Source organism: Mus musculus, chromosome 11, assembly GCF_000001635.26.
Source record: "Mus musculus strain C57BL/6J chromosome 11, GRCm38.p6 C57BL/6J".
Taxonomy (NCBI): domain Eukaryota; kingdom Metazoa; phylum Chordata; class Mammalia; order Rodentia; family Muridae; genus Mus; species Mus musculus.
This window is the reverse complement of record NC_000077.6, coordinates 20,024,507-20,049,792: the sequence shown is the minus strand read 5'-3', so window position 1 is coordinate 20,049,792 and position 25,286 is coordinate 20,024,507. Positions and strand designations below refer to the sequence as shown.

Below are 25,286 nucleotides of genomic sequence, written 5' to 3'. Positions count from 1 at the left end.
AATCCAAAGTCCCGAAATCTAAAATTCTTTCAAATAAAAGCATGGTCAGGCCTGTCACAGTAATACCCCACTCCTGGTACCAATTGTCTTAGTCAGGGTTTCTATTCCTGCACAAAACACCAAGAAGCAAGTTGGGGAGGGAAGGGTTTATTCAGCTTACACTTTCCACATTGCTGTTGTTCACCAAAGGATGCAGGACTGGAACTCAAGCAGGTCAGGAAGCAGGAGCTGATGCAGAGGCCATGGAGGGATGTTACTTGCTGGTTTGCTTCCCCTGGCTTGCTTAGCTTTCTTTCTTTCTTTTCTTTTCTTTTCTTTTTTGTTTGTTTGTTTCGAGACAGGGTTTCTCTTGTAGCCTGCTTTCTTATAGAGCTCAAGACTACCAGCCCAGTAATGGCACCACCCATAATGGGCCCTTCCCCTTTTGATCACTGAGAAAATGCCTTGCAGCTGGATCTCATGGAGGCATTTCCTCACCTGAAGCTCCTTTCTCTGTCATAACTCCAGCTGTGTCAAGTTGACACAACACTAGCCAGTACAGTTAGTTTCATTTCCTACAAAGTAAACACATTTGAAATTTTATGTATGTTAGCTAAATAGTCTTAGGAAGAAAAGGCAGTTTTTTGTTTGTTTTTGTTTTTCTTTTCCTACTAGGTACTTTATATTGCCCTGTGGTAGTTTTCAGGAGCTATAGCTTGTCTAGAAGCTTAAAGCTCTCGAACTGCGCTTCCTAGGGCAGATGCAGTGGTAGAGATGTAAGGCATCGTTCTCAGAGAGCCTGGAAGAGCTGGAGCACTGTCTTCTTCCCTCAGCAGTGCTCTCAGCCAGCGACACTTAAAGTCTGCTTTTACACAGACGTTACGTGCGGAGAAGTGCCCTGCCGGACTCTAAGGGGATTAGGCAGCTTCGACTGCACAGGGTTCCCTGTGAGTCTCATCAAGATGCCATGTCCTGTCAACTCTACATAGTGTGACCCAGTCCATAAAACCAAAAACAGCTGGGCATGGCAGTGCAAGCCTTTAATCCCAGCACCCAGGAGACAAGGGCAGATGGTTTGAGGCCAGGGCTTTTACACAGAGAAACCCTGACTCAAAAACCAAACAACAAAATCATTATCTTATGTTTGTGTATGTACCTGTACATACAAGTGCCACAGCTTTTTTGCACTGGGCCTGGATCACGTGCCTCAAGCATGGTGACCTGTGACATGTGCACTCCCACAGAGTGACATTATTCCTTGGAGAACAAGGCACTGTCCTCTATTGGGATGCCTCAGGTTTCTCAGTGCATAGAATTGGGTTAGCATCCCTGACCGGAAGACCACACCAGAGATCTGGACAGGTATCCGGTGATGTTCAGGGTGACCTCAGGTGTCCCCGCTGCTTTTTCCTGGCTACTAGCCAGACATCTGTGTGACTGGCTTATCCTTTAAGAGACTGAGCGTGACACCTTAATGGAATTGCTGCAGAGGACAGGGACAAGAACTGGCTTGAAGGCTGGAGAGATGGCTCAGTGGTTAAGACCTCTTCCAGAGGTCCTGAGTTCAATTCCCTGCAACTACATAGTGGCTCACAACCATCTGTAATGGGGTCTGATGCCCTCTTCTGGTGTATCTGAAGACAGCGACAGCGTACTCACATACGTGATATAAATAAACGTTTAAAAAAAAAAAAAGAACTGGCTTGAACTTTCCTCATATGACCATTACCTACGTGCAGGGCCTAAGGCACGATACCAACTTCCCAGGGCACTTGTCCCCATCTGTGAATGAGGTAAGCTGGACTTCTACTTGCTGAGAGGACAGTGCATAGCATTCCCCAAGCAAGAGCTTCACATTCTCCTCCTCCTTTGTCAGGTTGCTTTACAGCTGACTGAAGACACAGTTAGTTGTTAATCTCTCACTGTCACTGGCAGTGCCATGGAGGGCCATTGAAGACAAGCACATCTTAAAGCATGTACCTCATGACATGTAATGACTTAGTGGCCCCCCAAAATGTCATTCAGGGCCCTCTGGAAATGCCAGGGTGGAGAAGCAGCAAAATGGCCATATCAAGATAAGGCCACAGGGTCAGAACTGAGACTACCTAAGTGGGGCCAGGACTCTAGCGCTGCCACTTCCATGGATATAGGGGTTTGGCATCGCCCCGTGTGAGACAGAGCATGCCAAGTCACTATGTCTCTGGGGAAAAACCCATCTGCTCTAAGCCTTCATTTTTTTAATCTGTTAAATGACATGCGTTGACCAAATCTGTAGCTCTCAATGTAATCTATGTGTCAGAGTCCATGGGGGAGTTGGGGAGGAGCACAGCACCGCAGTTTCTAGGATACCCCAGATCGCTTGAATCAGAATGCAGACAGTGACATTCGGAATTTTCTAAAGTTCCCTGGTGATTCTTCTGCAAGCCAAATGTGAAAGCCACAGCCCGAATGATTTAAATGTCCATCTGGGTTCCTAGGAGTCTGAGAATGGAATATTCGGAAGAACTGGCTTTTCTGGGGAGTTTAGAATTCACCGCCAGGAATTCCTTTTTGTTTCCGTTCCCATCTTTTCTAACGTGAACACACGCAAGTCCTTCCCAGCTCAGATTCTGTGGTCAGGGAGAGGGTTTTTCCGAGGTGAGTTTTCTGTAAATGTAGGACTCAGACTGGTTGCATTGCTGGTTTTTGTTTGTTTGGTTTGGTTTTTTAGTTTTTACAATCCGCTTATTTTATATATATGAGTACACTGCAGCTGTCCTCAGATACACCAGAAGAGGGCGTAAGATCCCACTACAGATGGTTGTGAGCCACCATGTGGTTGCTGGGAATTGAACTCAGGACCTCTGGAAGAGCAGTCAGTGCTCTTACCCGCTGAACCATCTCCCTGGCTGGCTTTGTTCCCATCCCCGCTGTCTGTCTTTGTGAATGACTGGGTCTTGTCCAGCCCAGGCTGCCCTCCACCTCACTGTGTAGCTGAGGATAACCCTGAACTCCAGCTTCTCCCCTCTCAGTCTCCCCAGCGCTGGGATCATGGCGTGTATTAGCTGTCTATGAGCACCACTCAGCACCACTGAGAACTTCATTCTTCTTTTATTTCCACTTTGAAAATCTCCTTTTTTTTTTTTTTTTTTTTTTTTTGGTTTTTTTGAGACAGGGTTTCTCTGTGTAGCCCTGGTTGTCCTGGAACTCACTCTGTAGACCAGGCTGGCCTCGAACTCAGAAATCCACCTGCCTCTGCCTTCCAAGTGCTGAAATTAAAGGCGTGTGCCACCATGCCCAGCTTGAAAATCTCCTTTTAAGTATATAACTTGAACTTCCAATAAATTCATAATATGGGACCATCTCAAGTTTTTTTTTTTTTCTAGAAAGAGCAAACACACACACACAGTGGGGGTGGGGAGAGGAAAGGGCGGGGAAAATGGAGGGAGAGAGAGAGAGAGAGAGAGAGAGAGATTGAGATTTTATGCTAGGGGCAGAGTATCTTAGTGTTAGACCACTTGCCTAACAGCCTGTGCATGATAGGCAAGTGCTGAGGGTGGAACCCTAGGCCATCCCCATGCTAGGCCATCCCTATGCTAGGCCACCAACTGCTCTAGGTGACATCCCCAGATGCAGCCCAGTTTGCTCATATCTATGTGGGCCTATAGTTTCTGCCTCACTGGGTAACTGTCAAGTCTGAGGGAAACAATAGTCCTATCCCCCAGGGGCTGACACACTGGGAACTCAATAGCTGTCAGTACTACTCTCTGAGGAGGTCACTAAATTCTGTGCCCCCAAAAGACAGACAATGTGGTTGGTCATGGGTATGATGTGGTCAGATTCCAGTATAAATGGTTGTGAGCCGCCCTGGGAATTGAACTCAGGACCTCTGGAAGAACAGTTAGTGCTCATAACCACTGAGTCACCTCTCCAGCCTGTTCTCTCTCTGTGTGTCTCTCTCTGTCTCTCTCTCTCTCTCTTTTTAACTTTATTTTATTTAATGTACAAGTGTTCTGCTGCATATACATCCGCCTGCCTGAAGAGGGCATCATATCCCCCTATAGATGATTGTGAGCCATATTGCTGAGAATTGAACTCAGGACCTCTGGAAGAGCAGCCAGTGCTCTTAACCGCTGGGCCATCTCACCAGACCCTGCTTTCTCTTTTAAAGTGGTTTCTTATGTCTCTAATATGGTAGTCCTTCTGTACTCATGGCTTCAGTTTCCTGTGATCATCTGTGGTGTAAAATAAGTGGAGAGCAGCCTAGGCTGGCAGTTCCCTCTTAAGAAGGAAAGATTCCTCTGCCATGGAGTCCTGCAATGTGATCGACAAACCAGCCTTTTATGATTGACAATGGATATAGTTAAAGCTGGTTTCACTGGTGACCAGATCCTCAAATATGGCTTTCCAAACTGTGTGGGCAGATCCAAATGTTTGTCATGGCAGGAGCCCTGAAAGGTGGCTCCAAAGCTGAGAATCACTGTTGTCATCCACAACCCCATGGAACAGGGCATCGCCAAAGACTGTCTCCCCTGCTCACCATTCTGTGCTGTCCATGCCTCTGGATCAGCCTGAGAACTGGGCTGGGGTTAAGTTCTGTCTGGTTTTGCTTCAGTTTGGGTTTGAGAGACTGAAAAAGCAGTCTAGCCATGGTTAGAGACTGGGTTCAGGAGAGAACAGGGTACACTCATGTCCACCTGGAAACCAGGTAGGAATTAGGAGCGCACTGGGCATTGAGGACAGGGGATAGCTTCAGGGTTAATTTACAAGCCCCAGCCACATCCAAGGGCCCAGAGACACTGTAAGGACTGTGGGCTGCAGGTCCTGCTGTTGGCTTCTCCTATGTCCTGGTTTCCATACCATTGGCAGTTTAATTTATGGACGCATTTGTTCAGTAAAGGGACTACAGAGAGTGCTCGCTGTCTCCTGCCCACCCGGTCACTTTGCTTACACTAATGTTTACAGCACCTAGGCTTCCCGTAGCATCTAGGCCTCTGTCATTCCCTGCTGATGGAGAACTGACAGTATTCATGGGCCTCAGGACCCTGTGATTGGAGGCTGCACACGAAGGCACCCCAGCCAGCCTCTTCCTTTCTCCTAACCCCACTTGCCCACTGCCCTGGAACCAACAGGCTGGTTGTGGTTGGATTTTCTAAGACAGAAGCAGCATCTCTGTGGCAGAGGCCCCCTTGCGAGGGAGGTGTGTTAGAGATCTAGACCCTTTAAAATTAAGAAAGCTGCAGTTACCCCTTGCCTTTAGCCACTCTAATTGACCAGGAGACTAAGTCAAAGTGGCAGGGAGACCCCTTCTGGGTTGGTCAGATTGGAGAGAAGGAGCCAGACCAAAGTGCCAAGATCTAATGGCTCCAGCCTTGTCCTCAGAAGTGGTCCAAGGGCCTTTGTACCCAGTACAAGGCTAGGGTGAAACGGTCTTCACTGGCACCCCACCCCCACCCCAATGATTCCAAGTCTCACCTCAGTTCCAGATTCCAGACTGTATTCTTTCCCCACCATCTTATGCCCCTGCCAGATGTGAGGCGAAGCTGGTGTGTGTGGATCAGTGTGGCAGCCATGGACTGCAGTGCGCTTAAAATAGGTCACAGCCTAGCAAAGCCACTGTAGCCTGCTGGGGCCAAGTGTATCTAAATAAAGTCATTCTAATAAATTAATAATAATAACAAGTGTAAAACATTCCACAGGCTTTAAATAACTTCTTTAGTATAGTATTTAATTTTATTATTAGTTATTACTGTTGATCTCTTACTGTGCCTACCTTATAAATTATTTTTTTATTTTATTATTTTATGTCTATGAATGTTTTGCCTGCATGCATGTGAGTGCTGAGGTCAGAAGAGGGAGTTGGATACCTGGAACTGGAGTTACAGATGGTTGCAGGCCATTATGTCGGTGCTGGGAACTGAACCCAAGGTCTCTGCAAGAGCAAGTGCTCTTGACCACTGAGCCATCTCTCCAAGACCTGAATTCTGCTGCATCATGGCTATGTGTGTATAGGAAGCCACTGTGTACCTGTTAGGTGCTGCTTCCTATACTTAAAGGCATTCACCAGGGTCCTGGAGCGTGTCTGCCACGGTTAGGGGAACTTCTGTTCAAATGCTGTCTTGTTGCTACTTGGCATGCCCATGCATACCTTTGGCTCTGCCACTTTTCTGTTCTTGCACAAGTAGCTCCTGATCTTCATCCCTTCTATCTGAATCAGTCATCGTCACAGGGCAGGTGGCCACATTATCACTGCCTGCGCAGCTGTGCGTGGGGGCTTTTATTTTGAAACACATGCTACTTTATTATCTGCTACCTTCTCTTAGCCTTTGTGTCAGAAGACTGGTTCCCAAGTAGGGGTGTCTTGTCTCACTGCCCCCCCCCCTTGGACATTTGGCAGTCTCTGGAGACATTCTTTGTTGCCACGCCTAGAGGCAGATGTTGCTGGCATCTTGAGAGCCTGGGATGCTAATGAGCACAGTGATTCATAGCATAGTCCCCAAACACCCATACCAGGCCTGAGAAGCTCTGCTTAAGAATCATGAAACTTTGGTTTTGTTTTTCAACACAGTGTTTCTCTGTGTAGTCCTGGCTGCCCTGCAACTTACTCTGTATGTAGAGCAGGCTGGCCTCAAACTCAGAGGTCCACCTGCATGTACCACCACTCCCACCCATCCCCCCAACACACACAAGAATTTTTAGATGTCTATATATAGGTCATATAATCTATGCGTTTCCTGTGAGATGATAAAGGGAGTTTACCAAGTATTTATTGTAAAAGGCTTTAAGCCACTGAAATGACAAAATGAGATGCTGGAAACAGCTCAGTGATGCTTGCCTGGAGAGACGGGGTTTCCATCCTCAGTGTTTGGGGTGTCAAAATAAAAGGACACGGTTGGGGTATATTTTGGACTTCCCACTTCTGCCATAGCCACAGAACATACATGTGAATAGAAACTGTCCTTGGGGGGGCTGGTGAGATGGCTCAGTGGGTAAGAGCACCCGACTGCTCTTCCGAAGGTCCGGAATCTGTAACAAGATCTGACGCCCTCTTCTGGAGTGTCTGAAGACAGCTAAGTGTACTTACATATAATAAATACATCTTTAAAAAAAAAAAAAAAAAGAAAGAAAGAAACTGTCCTTGGAAACAAGTTCTACCCCTTGGTTCCCTGGGGAAGCCCCATCCAGGGTTTCGGAATTGCTGTGTGCATTCTAGCGGCATTTGGTGATATTTGCTCAGCACCTGGTTGGTGTGTTCATGTAAGTTTTTCAGGTATGTGAGAGGGTCCGAGGCTTCCACAGGGTCTGTGTATGACACCCTTCCACAGCACCAGCCCTGAGTCTCACTGCACCAGATTTCCTAACCTACGGACCACAGCTGCAGGGAAGGCTTCCTTCCCTGCCACAAATATCCAGAGAAGAATGTCTCATAATTACAAGAAGGCATGGCATTTGATGTGACCAAAATGTGGGAGAAGCCAGCTTGCATATAGTGCCATTTAGCACATTCCTGCTCAAGATGTATCAGGCAGCCTCCTTACAAGTGGCATTCAACAAATGGAATGGAAAATTCCAGAGTGCAAATGAAAACGGAAGAAGCAGACAGGTGGAGGCGAGCTTTAGCATGGGGGTTCCATCATTGATCCTGCTGTGTGGTTGAGGGCACAACCATATCGGCTCTGTGAGTTGCTGAATGTCCCCTTCTGGTAAAAAACAAACATGAGGGATGTGATGTGCCTTGCAGGCGTCCCCACATGAGCTATACTCCCACTTTTTTTTTCCATGAATAAATCCACAGATGGCCTCCATTATGTCAGAATGGGAACCTGACTGGAGAGGGGTCCTCTGGGGACTGCCTGGGGGTGACTGCCATAGGTCTGGGATCCTTGCTGCATTTTGAGAGCACCTAGGTGCAGATTAAATTCTCATTCCCCCCATGAGGCAGAGTGGAGGGACTACTGCAGCAGCTAAGTCAAGGGTAGAGCAGGGCAGCCGCCCACCCAGGCTCCAAAAGCAATATTGCACAGACACAGCGTCTGCCCACTTTCTGCCTGATTGGGGCCCCATCCTTTGCTCTGTAGTGCAACCATCCTTAGAGCCAATTTCCTCCACACCTGCAGGGCAGGGCAGGCTCTGTGCAGTCAGCCAGGCCCCTCATCCCCCTCTTCAGGACCCCAGCTCCCCAGCTCAATCTCTTTCCTGCTGTGGGCCCCCAAGCCTTGGCTTTCAACAACCACATCTGCTTGGTGGAGAAATGGGTGGGTCCCAAATAGCAGCTTCTGGCACCCTCAGAGCCTGAGGCTCCTTCTCAGTCTTGTAGAATTAGACTTTCAACAAGGATAAATAGATAGGTCTCCAAGGTCAGTCAGTCACCCAGGGTCTAGTTAGTACCTTCAGCAATAAAAACAGTCCCAGGGCCGCAGGCAAGGGGACTGGCCCTCGCTCAGCCCCACCCCCATGCCTGCAGTCTGGCCTCCTGTGGGGCAGAGAGGTCCTGCTAGTCCCTCAGAAAGCAGACTGGACTTTGAATGGCTCCCTGTCTTCTTGTCCAACTGTGTGCCCCACGGTGCTGATTCAATTACCTCAGTCTCCTAAGTGCTGGACAACAGGCATGAGCCCTTATGTCCAACCGAGAGGGTGTTTTGTTTTGTTTTGTTTTTTTGTAAAGTGGCACAGCTAGCAAGTTACTCAGCTGGAACTACTGCTTCTGGGCTGACACACTGTCTAGCTCTCTCTCTTCCTCCTTCCCTCCCTTCTCTCCCTCCCTTCTCTCCCTCCTCTCTCTCTCTCTCTCTCTCTCTCTCTCTCTCTCTCTCTCTCTCTCTCTCTCTCTCTCTCTCTCTCTCTCTCTCTTTCTTTCCGAGACAGGGTTTCTTTGTGTAGCGCTGGCTGTCCTGGAACTCACTCTGTAGACCAGGCTGGCCTCGAACTCAGAAATCTGCCTGTCTCTGCCTCCCAAGTGCTGGGATTAAAGGCATGTGCCACCACTACCTGGCCTCTCCCTCCCTTCTTCCCTGTCTTCCTCCCTTCTCTCCCTCTTTTCCTCCCTCTCTCCCTCCCTCCCTCCTTTCTTTCTTCCTTCCTCCTGGGTCACAAGGACAAAAGCAGTTTGTAAGCTCAGTTCTCCGGAGGCCAAGGCTAGAGAACTACTGAGGGCTGGAGAGATGGCTCATCAGTTAAGAGAACTGGCTGCTCTTCTAGAGGTCCTGAGTTCAAATCCCAGCAACCACAGGTGGCTCACAACCATCTGTAATGGGATATGAAGAAAGATTCATAAAGAAAGATTCTATGATGGGATATGAAGAAAGAATGGGATTCTAAAGAGAACAATAGTGTACTCATATAAATAAAATAAATATATAAATCTTGAAAATCTTAAGACAAACAAACAACAAAGCAGCGTGGAAAATGCTGCTCAAGAGCACTGCCGTGCATGCGCATGCGCACACAGATATGTTCTAAAAGGGGGAGGCGGGCATGTTTCACGTACGACTCACGCCTCTGTGCTGCTGGAGAAGACACCACAGGACCTCGGGTTCCCATGCCCCTCACCAAGGCAGCATCCTTCCATGAGTGGAGAGGCTCGTGGGCTCTGGGCGGCAGAAGGCAACGGTCCCAAGGTCCCCTCCAGCCCCAGCATTCTGTTTCTGTTTCTGAGAAGTGTGGCCATCACACCCAGGAGACAAAGAGGCCTGAAATTTGGATTTCCCAAATAAGTCCACTGACTCAAGTCTCTCTGGTGTTCTGTTATATGCCAGGTGCTCTTCCGGGACACTGGACAAAGAAGAGAAAGAAAAAATCCGGAGAATAGCTGAAACATGTAACTAAAGATTTCAGGGGAGTGAGTATGGTTGACCCAGTATAAGGCGTGAGGGGGAGGGAGGATGGAATTCAGCCCAGGGCCCCACACATGCGAGGCAAGCTCTTAGCCCTGGTTTGTTTTTCTTTCTTTCTTACTGGGATCTCTGGCTGGCCTCATAATGGAAACTTGCAGCAATCCTTCTGCCTCTGCTTCCTCAGTTCCGGGATTACAGGTGACCTCACAATACTTGGAGGGAGGGGACAGTAGTTGCCAGACATGATAGCACTGGACCTTCATTTCAGGCCTCAGGGGGCAGAGGCAAGCGGATTTCCATGAGTTCCAGGCCAACACACACACACACACACACACATACACACACACACACACACACACACACACACACACACACACACGACAAAAACTGATCAAAAGTAACCTGGAGAAAGTGAGGGAGGAAGCCACACAGACACCGAGGGCAGTGTACTTCAGATGAGGGAACAGTAAATGTGAAGGTTCTGAGGCAGGAACGTGTCTGAAGACCAAGGGAGCCAGTGTGTGTGGCTGTGGGAATAAAAAGAAGGGGGTAGAGAGATGGTTCCGTGGTTCAGAACCCTTGCTGCTCTTACCTATGACCTGGGTTCAATTCCCAGCACCCACGTGGTGGCTCGACCATGTGCAACGCCAGTTCTGTAGGCTCTGCTGCCCTCTCCTTCTGCCCTAGAGCACCAGGCTCACACGTAATGCTCTATGTATACCATATATTAAAAAAAATTTTTTTTTTTTGAAGAAATAAACTTGAAACTAGGTAATAAGAACCAGGCTAGATCCTCTTCCACTCAGCCCTGCAGGAGAACCTAGGCCACCCCCAGGAATGCCACAGTGACCGCTGCACTAAAGCTTTGCCCTCTGGGTGTGTGGCATCCTGCAGAGGGTCCAGAGTCGGTTGGCTGGCAGCTTTGCTGTGTGGAAGGAAGTGCTTAGCGGGGAAGAGCGGGAGTGGCTGAATCCCTGCCAGACTCATAATGCTTTCAGAGTCTGTTCTTCCCATGGGTAGGAGGAGCCTCTTCCTTAGCATCCTCCATGGAAGCTCCCGGAGATAATGAAGCTCACCCCATCCACCCCCACCGCCACCCCCACACGGAGCAGTTTTGGGAAATCACGTGGAGCAGCACAGGTTTTAAGGAGGCTTTGGGGACTGTTAATAGAAGGCTGAGCGGGATACAGGAAGAGGCTGTAAAGAGTGCCTGCCTTCCCTGAGATGTGGCCAGGTGATGAAATATTAATGCTGCTCCTGACTGTTGAGGGAGTGTGCCTAATGATGTCATCAGATATCTGGGCAGGGGGTCAAGTGTGCAGTGAGTTTTGGGCTCAATCAAAAATTGCTCAGTGGGTGCTACGAATGGATTGCCGGAGTGCTCAATTTCTGGAGTGCTGGGATTTTAAGTGTGAACCATCACAAGTGCCTCAGCCCATCACATCTTAGGTGCCTTTAGGACTTTCTGTTGCTGCTAGTAACAGTGTTGTATGGAGCATCTTCAGGGAAATGCCCCTACACAGATCTGGGAGCCACATCGTCTTTTTGTTTTGAGACAGTTTCTTATGTGGTCCAGGCTGGCCTCAAAGTTGCGAATAACCTTGAACTCCTGATTCTCCGGCCTCTAGGGACTACAGCATGCAGCAGCACACCAGGCTGAATGCTGCCTTTTGATAACAAAAACAAGATGGCATTACAAAATCGTTGAGGAGGGCTGGAGAGATGGCTCAGCAGTTAAGAGAAATGGCTGCTCTTCCAGAGGACCTGGGTTCAATACGCAGCAACACACAACTGTCTGCAACTCCATTTCCAAGGGATCTGACAACCGTACACAGGCATGCATGGAGGCAGAACACTAATGTACATAGTTAATTAATTAATTAATTAATCAATCAAGTAGTTGAGCAACATACTATAATACACTCCCACACTTGGCAGTAAAGGAGGTAGTGCTACCCAGCGCCCTAGGGACAGGTCTGAGTAGAAGCAAGGACATAGGTAGCAGGGTCCCTCACCCAGCTGTGCCATTACATCATGACATCATCCAGGAACTAGAAAGGACACAGTCATGCCTGCTGACTCAGCACGGTCACTAAAGGAGGCACTGATGAAACCCAGTGCAACTAAGTAGCCTGGCAGAGCTGGATCTTCCCCATTGTGCTCTGTTCCTCCCTGGACAGGTGGGCGTGCACACATGCTCAGCAGTAGCTTGCATGTTCTCTAGCAGGTCCCATGGCTCCAGGAGGTCTTGAGCTGCTCCCGGGCTCAGAGAGAGGGTATAAGCCAACAAGTAGACAAGTGCCTCCCTACCCCATTCTGCACCCCAACAAGGTTTCTCTGTGCAGCCCTGCCTGTCCTGGAACTCACTTTGTAGCCCAGGCTGGCCTTAAACTCAGAGATCTGCCTGTCTCTGCCTCCCAAGTACTGGGATTAAAGGTGTGTGTCACCAAGCCTGGCTTGTAGCAGTTGTAACTACACTCCTTTAGGGAGTCATAGTCCTCGCATATCAGCAGCTGTCTGTCACCCTGCAATACCAAGTGAGCCAGTCTGCTTTCATCTTGAGTGACTTGGAAGAGCCTGGATAAATCATACCCTGATACCACAATGTCTTGCTACTGGCCACAGTTGGTCAAATGACCATACCAACTGTAAGAGGCCGGGGGATGAACATCGAGCCTGTTTGCTATGTGCTGAGGCTGGTGGACCCAGGGGAGGGGTGCATCAAGCATGGAGTGAATGCAGGATTGTTGGAAACTGTTAATAGCTTTGGGGACCAAAATAACATTTAGGGGTTGCTGGGCAGATTTATCTGTAAAATATGTTTCTTTCCTTTTCTTTTTCTCTTCTCTTCTTTTCTTCTCTTTTCTTTCCTAACTATCTTATAAAATAAGTCACAAAAACCTCCAAGACACAAGCTGCGCTTAAGTACCATAAATTATCAGCAGGCACATATTCCAACAACAGCTCCCCAAAGCAGGAAGCACAGGCCACAGCAGACCTGGGAATTTCAGTTGTTAGCTGCAGTGGTTCTGCAACACTAAACCCGGCTTCTGAAAGTTCTGGCTTTGCAGACGTAGATTTATATCTTTTTCCTTTTGTTTCTTATGTCTTTTTGAGCCAAGGTCTTACTGTGTAGTCCAGACAGACCTAGGACTTAAGCCATCCTCCTTTTTCAACCTCCTGAGCCTCCACCACATGGTGTACAGAACTCTCTTTAAAAAGCATGTGTGTGTTGAAGCCGGGTGTGGTGGCGCACGCCTTTCATCCCAGCACTTGGGAGGCAGAGGCAGGCGGATTTCTGAGTTCGAGGCCAGCCTGGTCCACAAAGTGAGTTCCAGGACAGCCAGGGCTACACAGAGAAACCCTGTCTCGAAAATCCAAAAAAAAAAAAAAAAAAAAGTGTGTGTGTGTGTGTGTGTGCACGAACACTTGTGTGAACATGTGCACGCATACAATGTGCTCGTGCACACACACGCGCACCTGCACCCACTCATACATGCACACACAGGAAGACCCTAGGTGTATGGCTGTACCACTCTCTGACCTATTCTTTTGAGACTGAATTTCTCACTGAACCTGTTGCTATACTGGGTATATGCAGCCATGCCTGCCTTTTTAATGTGGGTTCTTGGGATTTGAACCCAAGTCCTCAGGCTTGCCGCGCAACTGTTCTTATCCACAGAGTTATCTTCAAAGCCTCAGAGCTCTGTTTTTCAACAGGAGGCAGTGAACACGCAGTGTGTCCATGAGCATAGGAAATGAGGCTGTCCTCCATCTCCTAGAACAAATGAAATGTGAGCGTTCCCTAGGTAACAGACCAGCCTCCTCATGGCTCGAGCAGCAAGGGAATGAGACGCCCCGAGAGACTGTGCAACTTGCTGTGTCCTCTAACTGTGGGCCACACTACAGCCTAAGGGTCAGTCAGCTATTGGAGACTCCCAGCTCTGGGCAGCTGCCCTGTGGTCCCAGCCAGAGTGTGCATCTACCTCAGCTCAGCACAGGGAGTGTAGAGATGCTGCATCTGAGAAAGGCTCCTCTTCCCGGCCTGACCACCATCTTTGCTGATGCAAACTCTGCCTGGGGCTGCCCCAGGCACCCTCAGTGAGCACTGCCAATCCAGTTACTAGCGTCAGGTCAGACTCCAGAGAGTATGGGCTGCCTCCCTTTCCCCGCCCTGGCCTTTGTGCCCACGGTGCAGCTGACCCAGTTCTTTGTAGAGAGGTGGGAAATAACCCTAGTCAGATGAGAGGAGATGAAGCAAATGCAGAGATACTTGAAAGTTCAGACATAGCTCTCCTAGGAGGGGGTGAGAAGCACCGGCCTTGTCTCTTCCCAGCATTTGAGGGAGGAAGAAGACTTCCAAAATACCAGAAGATGAGGGACGAGTGCAAAGCATTCTGTCTTCTGGAGAGGGATGAGTCATGCAGATCACGTGATCTCCTAGCCCCACCCCACCCCCATACTGCAAATGTACTCACATTGAGTGCACCTTAGATCTCTCCCGCCCTCCACCTTCTCCCTTCCTTCAAAACAAAAACACCAGCTGAAAGCCCACTATTTCCCTCCCTGTCTGCAAGCCTGCCGTGGTGTGGCAGCCGATAGCGAGGCCCCGGGCTCTGACTCAGACCTCCTTCCAGGTTGCCTGCTTTCTGCAAAAGGAACTTAGAAGCAGATGAACGGGTCTTCGGGGCATGCATGCATCCAAGGCGGTACAGGTGCACCTCAGGTTTGCAAGGATGGAAGACCCCACTATAGGACTCTTTGGGCTTTGGCTGCTGCAGTGATGAACTTTTGTTTGTTGTTGTTTGTTTGTTTGTTTGTTGTTTTTGAGACAGGGTTTCTCTGTATAGCCCTGGCTGTCCTGGAACTCACTTTGTAGCCCAGGCTGGCCTCGAACTCAGAAATCCGCCTGCCTCTGCCTCCAGAATGCTGGGAATAAAGGCGTGCGCCACCATGCCCGGCAGTGATGCACTTTTAAAGGACCACTAGGCTGGTAAGGAAGCAAAGACAGTCACCAAAAGGCGTCATGTAGGGGCCACACCACATTTCCTGCGCCCAAATGGGGAGACTCAGAAGTACCAGTGACCCCAGCGTCCTATCAGTTCTCTCTCTGTCACTGCACTGAACAGGACGGTTTTATGATGCTGTAATTGTCAGCTTTTAAGGTTGGGCAGACAGGATCGATTTTCTTTCTTTTGGAAGGGAGAAGGGTTTTTTTGGAAGCTACCCAAAAGGCAACCATAGTTACTGAAGGAGCACGGCAAAGCGTGAGTTGGAGGTGGTTATTATCCAAGCCTGACAAAGAGGGAAACTACGTGGGTTGATTTTCGCATCAAGCCACAAATATCAATCCCAAGGACTCCCAGATGAATGTGGATGCAGGGCAAGATGCACCTGATACGGCTTAAGGTATTCCTATTAGACTGCCAGGCAGCTCACAGGAACCAGAAACCTGGCATCAGCCCTCGAGCAAAGACAGGTCAGGAGCCAGTGTCCTGGCAGGACATTCACTTAGTGGATCGTCCCGGGATTCGAGCAGGAGAGCGTTCTCAGATTTCCTGCCATTCCCGTTAGCAGCTCTGAGCCAGACAGGCCTAGGGCTGAAAGGACCAGTTTTATTTCATCCAACCTCTTGGTTGATGACCATCTTCCACTAGGGTAGAAACTATCTTCTCCCAGTGTTTTCTCTTGTTGGCTGTGGTGCTGAGGATCAAACCCAGCGTTAAGCAAACACTTTAGTAACTACCAACTGAGCCCTACACCAAGTCCCCTGGCCCTCCCTCAGAGAGCAAGCTTTGAGCATGTGTCAACTCCTCAAGATGTTTAGAAAGACATGGAAGAGAGGTTAGGGTGTGGAGTGCAGCTGCTCAGACAGGATAGGAGCTATACTGAATTCTCTCCCTTAAGGATCCCAAGAGGTGGGCAGCAGATCCAACTGTTGGCTGGCTCAGAAATATCCTGGTAACAGTCGCCAGGCATGAACATCAAAACTAAGCAGGCATAAATCTACACAAAGGAGCTTAGGGCACCCATTCACATTTGCCTTGTCTGATGACCAGGGCTGAGCCATATGGCTCCCTATGCAATGGAAAAACACCAACAGAGGGCCAACAGAAAGATAGCAGAGCTGTCCTCAAGCCCCGGAAGTCACACATCTCCCTGAATGTTACTGTCCTGAGTGAACTAGATGCTGGGTTCAGATAACCCGGTCGTGACAGCTGCATGATGCTGGGCCGGAACTCACTGGACTTAGAACAAAAGAACCAAAGGTCTAAGATAAGATACAAAGAGCAGAATAGGGATACAAAGTAACCAAAGCCAGAGGAGACAGAGCCACTCTAGGCCAAGGGAGTGAAGGGCAGGATTGACAGGCTGGGCGCAGAAGCATCTCTCTGTAATCCCAGCACTCAGGAGACTGAGGCAGGAGGATTAGGTGCTCAAACCTATTTTTTGGCTACATAATGAATTCAAGGCTAATCTGGGCTACATGTGACCCTGTCTCCTACAAGAAGAAGAAGGAGGAGGAGGAGGAGGAGGAGGAGGTGGTGGTGGTGGTGGTGGAGGGGATTGCTTTGTGGAAGTAAAGTGCTTGCCATGCAAGCAGGATGTCCTGAATTCAGAGCCCCAGAACCCACATGAGAAGCCTTGGGAGCAGGAGGTTGGGGCTGGGGACATTGGGGACAGGTGGGAGCAGGAGGTTAGGGGCTGGGGACATTGGGGACAGGTGGGAGCAGGAGGTTAGGGGCTGGGGACATTGGGGACAGGTGGGAGCAGGAGGTTAGGGGCTGGGGACATTGGGGACAGGTGGGAACAGGAGGTTAGGGGCTGGGGACATTGGGGACAGGTGGGAGCAGGAGGTTAGGGGCTGGGGACATTGGGGACAGGTGGGAGCAGGAGGTTAGGGGCTGGGGACATTGGGGACAGGTGGGAGCAGGAGGTTAGGGGCTGGGGACATTGGGGACAGGTGGGAGCAGGAGGTTAGGGGCTGGGGACATTGGGGACAGGTGAGAACAGGAGGTTAGGGGCTGGGGACATTGGGGACAGGTGGGAACAGGAGGTTAGGGGCTGGGGACATTGGGGACAGGTGGGAGCAGGAGGTTAGGGGCTGGGGACATTGGGGACAGGTGGGAACAGGAGGTTAGGGGCTGGGGACATTGGGGACAGGTGGGAGCAGGAGGTTAGGGACTGGGGACATTGGGGACAGGTGGGAGCAGGAGGTTAGGGACTGGGGACATTGGGGACAGGTGGGAGCAGGAGGTTAGGGGCTGGGGACATTGGGGACAGGTGGGAGCAGGAGGTTAGGGGCTGGGGACATTGGGGACAGGTGGGAGCAGGAGGTTAGGGACTGGGGACATTGGGGACAGGTGGGAGCAGGAGGTTAGGGACTGGGGACATTGGGGACAGGTGGGAGCAGGAGGTTAGGGGCTGGGGACATTGGGGACAGGTGGGAGCAGGAGGTTAGGGGCTGGGGACATTGGGGACAGGTGGGAGCAGGAGGTTAGGGACTGGGGACATTGGGGACAGGTGGGAGCAGGAGGTTAGGGGCTGGGAACATTGGGGACAGGTGGGAGCAGGAGGTTAGGGGCTGGGGACATTGGGGACAGGTGGGAGCTGAAGCTCATTGGTGGGTTCCAGGTTCAGTAAAAGAACTTCTCAAAAAGGGGGTGGTAGAGAGAAACTGACACCCAATGTCAGATTCTAAGCAAGCACACACACACACACACACACACACACACACACACACATGCACACACACACACACCACACACACACACACCCCATACACACACCACACACACGCACACACACACACACACACACACACACACACACACACCACACACACACACACCACACACACACACACACACACACACACACCACACACACACACACACACACAACACACACACACACACACACACACACACACACACACAACACACACACACACACACACACACACACACACACACACACACACACACACACACACCATACACACACCAAGAAAAAGAGAAAAGGGCTGGAAATAACCACAAAATATTCTGTTGACCAGAAATAGGAAGAGGGCAAACGTTTTCTGTTTTCAATATATTTTTATATACCTAAAGGTTATTGAGAATTCCAAAGACTCTTGTGTAGGTACACATAGATGTTTTATAATTCAAATTTTATTATTTTATGTGTGGGGTGGTTTGCTTACATGTATGAATGGACACCACGTGTATGCAGTGCCAAAGCAATCCAGAAGAGGGCACCAGATTCCCTGGAATTGGCGTTACAGCCAATTGAGAGTCACCGTGAGTGCCGGGGTTTAAACCTAGATCCTATGGAAGAGCAGCCAGTACGATTAACTGGTGACCCAACTTTCCAGCCCCAAAGATCCTTACAAATCCGTTCTTGTTTTGTTTTGATTTTGAGAAAAGGTCTCACTATGGAACGCTGTATAGAGAAGACCAAGAGAGACTCAACATGATCTATCTGCCTCTGCCTTGGGAAGGCTAGAATTAAAGGCATTCACCACCACACCCAGCTTTCCCTGGTTATGCTTATTAATATGACTGCATTAGAAATTAAAACTGAGCAGAGCATGGTGGCGCACGCCTTTAATCCCAGCACTTGGGAGGCAGAAGCAGGCGGATTTCTGAGTTCGAGGCCAGCCTGGGCTACAAAGTGAGTTCCAGGACAGCCAGGGCTACAGAGAAACCCTGTCTCGAATAACCAAAAAAAAAAAAAAAAAAAAAAAAAAAAAAAAAAAGAAAGAAAGAAAAAAGAAATTAAAACTGAGGGTTGGAGAGATGGCTCAGAGGTTGAAAACACTAGGTGCACTTCTAGAGGACTCAGGTTCAAATTCTAGCACGTGGCAGCTCACTGTAACTCCGAGATATACACTCTCACATAGATGAACATGCAGGCTAAACACCAATGCACAAAAAGTAAACAAAAATAAATAAATACAACATAAATTAAATGTGGCTGGGCATGGTTTACATAGTAAGTGCCAGGCCAACCAAGGCTCCATAGTGAGATCCTGTCTCAAAAAAAAAAAAAAAAAAAAAAAGATACTCCAGAGTAAAAGAACCATCCAACCATCCCTAACTCCCCAAATCAAACCAACAACAACAAAAATAAATCTTAAAAAAAACTTTAAAATGATTTTATTTGTATTTTATGCACATTGTTATTTTGCTTGTATGTCTATGTGAAGGCGTTAGATCCCCTGGAATTATAAACAGTTGAGCTGCAATGTGGTTGCTGGGAATTGAACCCAGGACTTCTGGAAGAACAGCTGGTACTCTCAACCCCTGAGCCATCTCTCCATTCCATATAAATGAAAAGACTTTTATTTTATGTATTTGAGTACATTGTCACTGTCTTCAGATAGAGCAGAAAGGGGTATCAGATCTCTGGATGGTTGTGAGCCACCATGTGGTTGCTGGGAATCCAACTCAGGACCTCTGGAAGAGTAGTCAGTGGTCTTAACCACTGAGCCATCTCTCCAGCCCCAAATGAAAAGACTTTTACTTTGCAAATATTTGTAATGGAATAGAGCTGGATTCTCATAACTGCTTGTGAACTCAATCTGTTGTGGATATGTTTTTTAAAATATATCTATTTATCTTATTTTATTTATGTGCACGTGTGTGTGTGTGTGTGTGCATGTGTGTGTGTCTGTGTGTGTGTGTGTCTGTGTGTGTGTGTGTGTGCATGTGTGTGTCTCTGTGTGCGTGTGTGTGTGCAGTTACAGGTGGATGTGAACCATCAGAAGGGACAGGGAACCCAGCCTGGGTCATCTACGAGAGGAATAAGTGTTCTTAGCCGTTGATCTGTCCTTCCAGCTCCCCAGCTCCACGGTGTTATTTTGGTGATGAAAAATATATATGGAGAAAATCTGACTTCAGACTGGTCTGTTATGGGAGGGAAAAGAGGATTTGTGCACATGTCTGTTTTAATCTCTTTTTTTTTTCCCCTTTAGACAGGGTTTCATTATATAGATCAAGCAGCCCTTGAACTCATAGAAATTTACCTGCCTCTGCCTTCTGGGTGCTAGGATTAAAGGTAAACACCTGGCTGGTAAGAGGATTTTAATAACTTCTTGAAATCTTGTGACTAGTTCTTTGGTACTAAGCCAAATTCACAACTACAGCTTTTTCTTTTCTTTTTTATTTTTTTTTTTTATTTTTTTTTATTTTTTTTTTTTTTTCGGTTTTTCGAGACAGGGTTTCTCTGTATAGCCCTGGCTGTCCTGGAGCTCACTTTGTAGACCAGGCTGGCCTCGAACTCAGAAATCCGCCTGCCTCTGCCTCCCGAGTGCTGGGATTAAAGGCGTGCGCCACCACGCCCGGCTTTCTTTTCTTTTTTAAACATGTACTTTTTGATTATTTGGAAAATTCCCATTATGCATCCTGACCACTTATTTCCCAGTCCTCCCCGGTCCACTCTCTCTCGTGACTTTCTCTAAAACAAAGAAGAAAAGAAAAAGAAAAAGAAAATACCAAGTGCAATTTGTGTTGCCCATATTCTCACCACAGCACGGTCAAACTCCCAGTGGTCGGCCCCTTTAAGAAAACGGTGTCCTTCCGTCCCCGACTCCTGCCAGAAGCCATCAGCTGGAAGAGCTACACTTCAGCATCCCTATCACAACCTGGTTTTTTTTAAGATTCATTTATTTTATGTGCATCTGTGTTTTGCCTTTTATGTATGTCTGTGTGAGGGTTCCAGATATCCTAGAACTGGAGTTATCGGCAGTTGTGAGCTGCCATGTGGGTTCCCAGAATTGAACCCAAATTCTCTGAAAGAGCAGCCAATGCTCTTAACCACTGAGCGATCTTTCCCTGACTCCCCACTCCATATCATAACTTTTTTTGTTGTTGTTAATTTTTGAGACAGGGTCTCACTATAGCCCTGGCTGTCCTGGAACTCACTCTGTAGACCAGGCTGGCAGTGAACTCAGAGATTTGTCTGCCTCCGGAGTGCTGGGATTGCGAGTGTGTGATTTCACTTGGGTAGGGGGCAAGGTGTGTGTGTAATATACAAAATAACGGGAATGAAGTGGGCCAACCCCTCCAGAATAACTCTCCTATTCATTGTACTTTTGCTTCCACCCATGTGCCACCGCCTCCCAGCTCCCTTTTTAGAGTTTTTTTTTTTTCCAATGACTTTCTGTCCAGACTTTCTTTTTAGGGGATTGGAGGATGGGAAGTGGGGGTGGGGGAGAGAAGCAGTCACAGAGGTCTTCTATGTCTCTCATTCTCAACTGTGAGTCTGCAATCATCAATACCACTGCAAAAGAAGCATGCTTGCCCTTTACAGTCAGCAGCAGCAAGGATCATGGACGTCCACATGGTTTCTGGCTACAGCACGGGCCGCAGACAGACCATGGACATTCCCAAGGCCTTTGGTGGTAACAAGGACCATGAGCATCAACCCCAGGGGCAGCACAGCTCACTGTCACCAACGTGGCTTCGGGCAGCAGCTCAGATCTCCACATCCACCTGGCCTTCAGTGGTAACTCTCGCAACTGGCAATTTCTTAAAGGTTAGCTGCTCTGTGGAATCTGAGAATGTACTATTTTGTCACATCCAATCTCTGTTCTGAGTGGATCTTTTGCCCAGGTATAACTTTATAGCTGCATACTTTGACCATCTGGAAGCAAAAGTACAATGAATAGTAGTTATTCTGAGAGTTGGCCCACTTCATTCCCATTATTTTATATATTACACATAGAGACACATACACCTTGCCCCCTACCCAAGTGGCGCTGAGGAGTGAAATCACACAAGTGTTCGTCTACCACTGAACTATACCTCTACCCCCGCTTTTTTTTAAAAGACGGGATCTCATATAGCCCAGGCTGGCCTCAAACGACCTTGACCTTGAGCCTCTGCCTCCTCCATGCAGAGATTCCAGCAAGCATTATACAGTATGGGCAGAGGTGTCATCATGCCCAACTGATTCTCATTTCTTCCTGTCACTCAGCCGACACTCCCGTGCACCGCCCTGGCAGTTTCCCTGGCGGCCTTACAGTAATATGCAAAGTGGCGGCAGGTCTCAGACCAAAGGTGAGGTCATGGGCCTCAAGGACAGGAGCATGGTCATTAACTGCAGGTCGTTATTCACGAGGAGGAAAATCTACTGGGCAACTGGTCAAACACGTTTTTTCAAAACTCAGATATGTGTTTGAGTGCCTGAGTTTACCATGGCAGCACACACTGGCAGCTGTCTTCCTTGAATTATTAGACTCGTTTTTCTCATTTTCTTAAAAAAATGTTTAAACTTTTTTTTTTCTTTTAGAGACAAGTCTCTTATGTAGTGAGACCTCAAATCCACAGAAAACCTCTGACTCCCAAGTGTTGGGATTAAAGGTGGGTGCACAGATAGATACTATAAATCATCCAGTGGTCTGTTTTGTGCTGAGAAAAGAACCTAGTTCCTTCCGCATGCATACGAGCAAAGTTCTACCTCTGAGCTAAGCCCCAAAGCACAGGAGTGGGCTCGCACTCAGCGCCCCTTTCAGTAGTTCCTGTAACTTTGAGTACGAGCTGAAGGGAAGAAAGCCCTTTAGAAACCACCCAGTCCACACCATCCACAGCCTGGGACAGAGCATCTGTTGTTCCTGGAGGAAAGGTGTGAGCAACTCACAAGCAACTCAGCTTAACTATTGAAGAGATTAGCACCCACTGCAAGGAGAGAGGCCTGGCTTCTGCTGGGACCATGTGCCTTGAAGGCAAAAACCATACCCACTGACTATTCAAGTTCATTTAAAGAAAAGAATAAGCGGAAGAGGTTCCTTGGTCCTCAAAAGCAGGTGTCTAGGAAGGTATTTCTCCAGGGTCAGCATACAGAGGCTGTGTGGTTTGGGGTGGGGTACAGGGGTGAGGGGTGGGGTGCAGGGGTGAGATGCAGGGTTGGGTTCCATCCCAAGTTGGATGCAGAGTTTGGCAGTATTGTCCATTGGTGTTGGCTTGCAAGATATGAAAGATGCAAGATTGAGAGGTCAGGGAGAGAGGCTGAGGCCGGCACTGTTGCAGGGTGGGTTCTCTGCCCTTCAAGGGTCTGGCTTAGGCCGACCCCATGCGGCTAGGGTGGGAGCTGTGGGGGCTCAGCTTGTACAAGGCCCTAGGTTTGATTCCCAGCACTGCTAAGAGAGAAAACAGATCCAACAGGTGTGGGGTAGATAGCCGTCTTATTTCACTACCACAAAGCCCAGAGGCCTGCAGTAAGGTCACCTGTAGCTCTGGCTGCTGGCACGAGCTCGGGTGTCCGTTTACAAGCCTGCCTGTGTTCCATGACAAACTGCAACTGTCCTGCAGGTCCTTCAGAGCCCATGCTTTCCCCTTGGAAGTGAGTGGCCTAATTTTGGGGATGGATGTCCACCATCCAGGGGAACGTGTCTCGAGTTCAGACAGTCCCCTGAATATACTGTGTCTCTATCTTGGGCAAGTTCCTCTGAGCTGGTACCAGCTCTGTCCACAGAACTGCTTTGACAGGTCACTGGCTTTTCTCCACGTTGTACATTCTGTCTGCCCAGAGTCCAGCGAGCTGTGTGCCTCTGCAGGCATCATTGACTTAAGATATTCATAAGTGTCAGGAAGAAAGCACAACCAAACCGAAATGTGCAGTTAGAAAAAGAAGTATGGAGTGAATTGTGGATTCATTAACAAACTGTCTGCCATGTGCTTCGGCCTACTGTGCAGTGAGCAGGCTGTCTTCTTCAGCAACCCATCTTTCCTCAGGGCCAGAACAAACAAGGAACCGAGGAAGTGATTGGGTCCTGCGGATCGCGTTACGGAACCTCTGAGGGCTGTACTTGTCCAGGCCAGCCTTCACATCCTATCTCACCTCACCTGACCCTTTTCCACCACGAGGGGGGGATCTGTTTTCTTTGGGCAGCCTCTCCACATGTGATGTCCCCGAGCAGAACAGATGAACCTCATCAGTGTGGAGTGGCCCTAGAAAGAAGTGATGCGCTCTGAGATGTGTTCTCTTTGTGCAGGCCCCCCTCTGTGAGAAGGCACCTGATAGCTAGTGCTAATCCTATGTAAATCTCTATTGGCTTCCTGGAAAGATGGCCTTTGGACACGCTAGCTCGCTAGCTCGGGCTCCTGGAATTCATTATAGAGCACAAGCCAACACTGAAGTCAAAGCAATCCCCCGGTTTTTGTCACCAATCTTGCTTTAGATGGGCTTTGTTGTTTTGTTTATTTCTGAGACAAGGTTTCTCTGTAGAGGAGGTTTCAAGATCCTCCTGCCTTGGGATTAAAGGTATGTCTGGACTTAAGGTGGTTAGTTTTTTGTTGTTGTTTTGTTTAAAGTTTTATTTTTTGTGTAGGAGTGTTTTGCTTCTCTCTCTCTCTCTCTCTCTCTCTCTCTCTCTCTCTCTCTGTGTTTGTGTGAGTGTGTGTGTGTTTGTGTAAGTGTGTGTGTGTGTGTACTTAATATGTACCTGGTGCCCACAGATGGCCTGGAACTGCAGATTATGAGTTGTCATGTGGGTGCAGGTGAGTCCTCTGATGGTGTGTCAAGTCCTCTTTCCTGCTGAGTGGCTCTGGAGTCATCTTTGCCTCAACACATTTGTCTCAAAGCTCAATACTTCGAAGTCACTTTAAAAGTAGATGGTTTGTATCACTGAATAAATTCACCAGATGTGGAGGTTGGGCGGTCCATGCCTGTCTGTAGGACCAGGGTTCAATTCCCAGCATCCATCCCGGGTAGCTTACAACTACTTACAATTCCAGCTCCAGAGGTCTGATACTCTCTTCTGGCCTCCACGGACACTTGCATATATTTATACCAACATATAAATAAAAAACGAAAACAAACAAAAACCCCCCAAAAATCCTTCAAGCATAAATAAAAATAAAACTTAAAAAAAATTAAGGTGGTATGTTTTGTGATACCAGATTGCTCCAGCTCAACCTCCTTGACAGACCAACTCTTGCTTCTGGTAAGATTTCATCCCCCTTAGCAAGGGGGAAAGGAAGGACAGGTAGCTGGATTTGGGTCCTGTAACATTTATACAAGAGGAAACCGAGAAAGGTAGGCATCGGACAGCAGACTCTCCACAGGGCCTTGATCCAGCGACATCACCTCTTTACGGGCCCCCCTAAGTGTGAACTGAATACGAACACTTCACTTTTTGGAGGAATAAAAATGAGAGTCACAGCCAGAGCCAGCCTGGTTCCTGATATTGAAGTCTCTGTTCATTCCTGAAGCAGTTGGAACAAGTGGCCCACTTTTCATGTGGGGAGGGACCTGGAAGCTTGTCACTAGCCGGCCCACACAGGCCCTGTGCCTCGTTGATTTTAGATCACCTCGATTCCCATTCTTAGCTTTGGTGTCAGGGCTGTAGAACACTGGGAAGGGTGTACGTCAAGTGAGGGTTCAGGATGTTGCCCCCCACCCCCATACCAGCTCTTGGGGGAGCCTTAAATCTTATCCTAACTTTAAGCACCCATCTTGTATTTGATATCTGCCAGTGGCTTAGAAACA

The 25,286-nt window shown here is 48.5% G+C and overlaps 2 long non-coding RNA genes across 6 annotated transcripts; one reads left to right on the top strand and one right to left on the bottom strand.

Moving 5' to 3' along the window:
* Positions 1–9,315: 9,315 nt before the first annotated feature.
* Positions 9,316–10,117, bottom strand: Gm32080. The gene is made up of 2 exons (XR_381074.4): positions 9,913–10,117; positions 9,316–9,729 (listed from the first exon to the last, which is right to left on the bottom strand). It is a non-coding gene; the product is annotated as a predicted gene, 32080 (long non-coding RNA).
* Positions 10,118–13,180: 3,063 nt separating this feature from the next.
* Gm39603 lies at positions 13,181–24,963 on the top strand. Of its 5 annotated transcripts, XR_872273.2 has the most exons (5): positions 13,181–14,517; positions 19,846–19,853; positions 21,108–21,332; positions 22,089–22,159; positions 23,531–24,963. It is a non-coding gene; the product is annotated as a predicted gene, 39603 (long non-coding RNA). The 5 variants fall into 5 exon arrangements; XR_872272.2 differs by lacking the exon at positions 13,181–14,517 and having other exon boundaries at positions 19,809–19,853; XR_872274.2 differs by lacking the exons at positions 13,181–14,517; positions 19,846–19,853 and adding an exon at positions 20,099–20,442.
* The last annotated feature ends 323 nt before the right edge of the window (positions 24,964–25,286 follow it).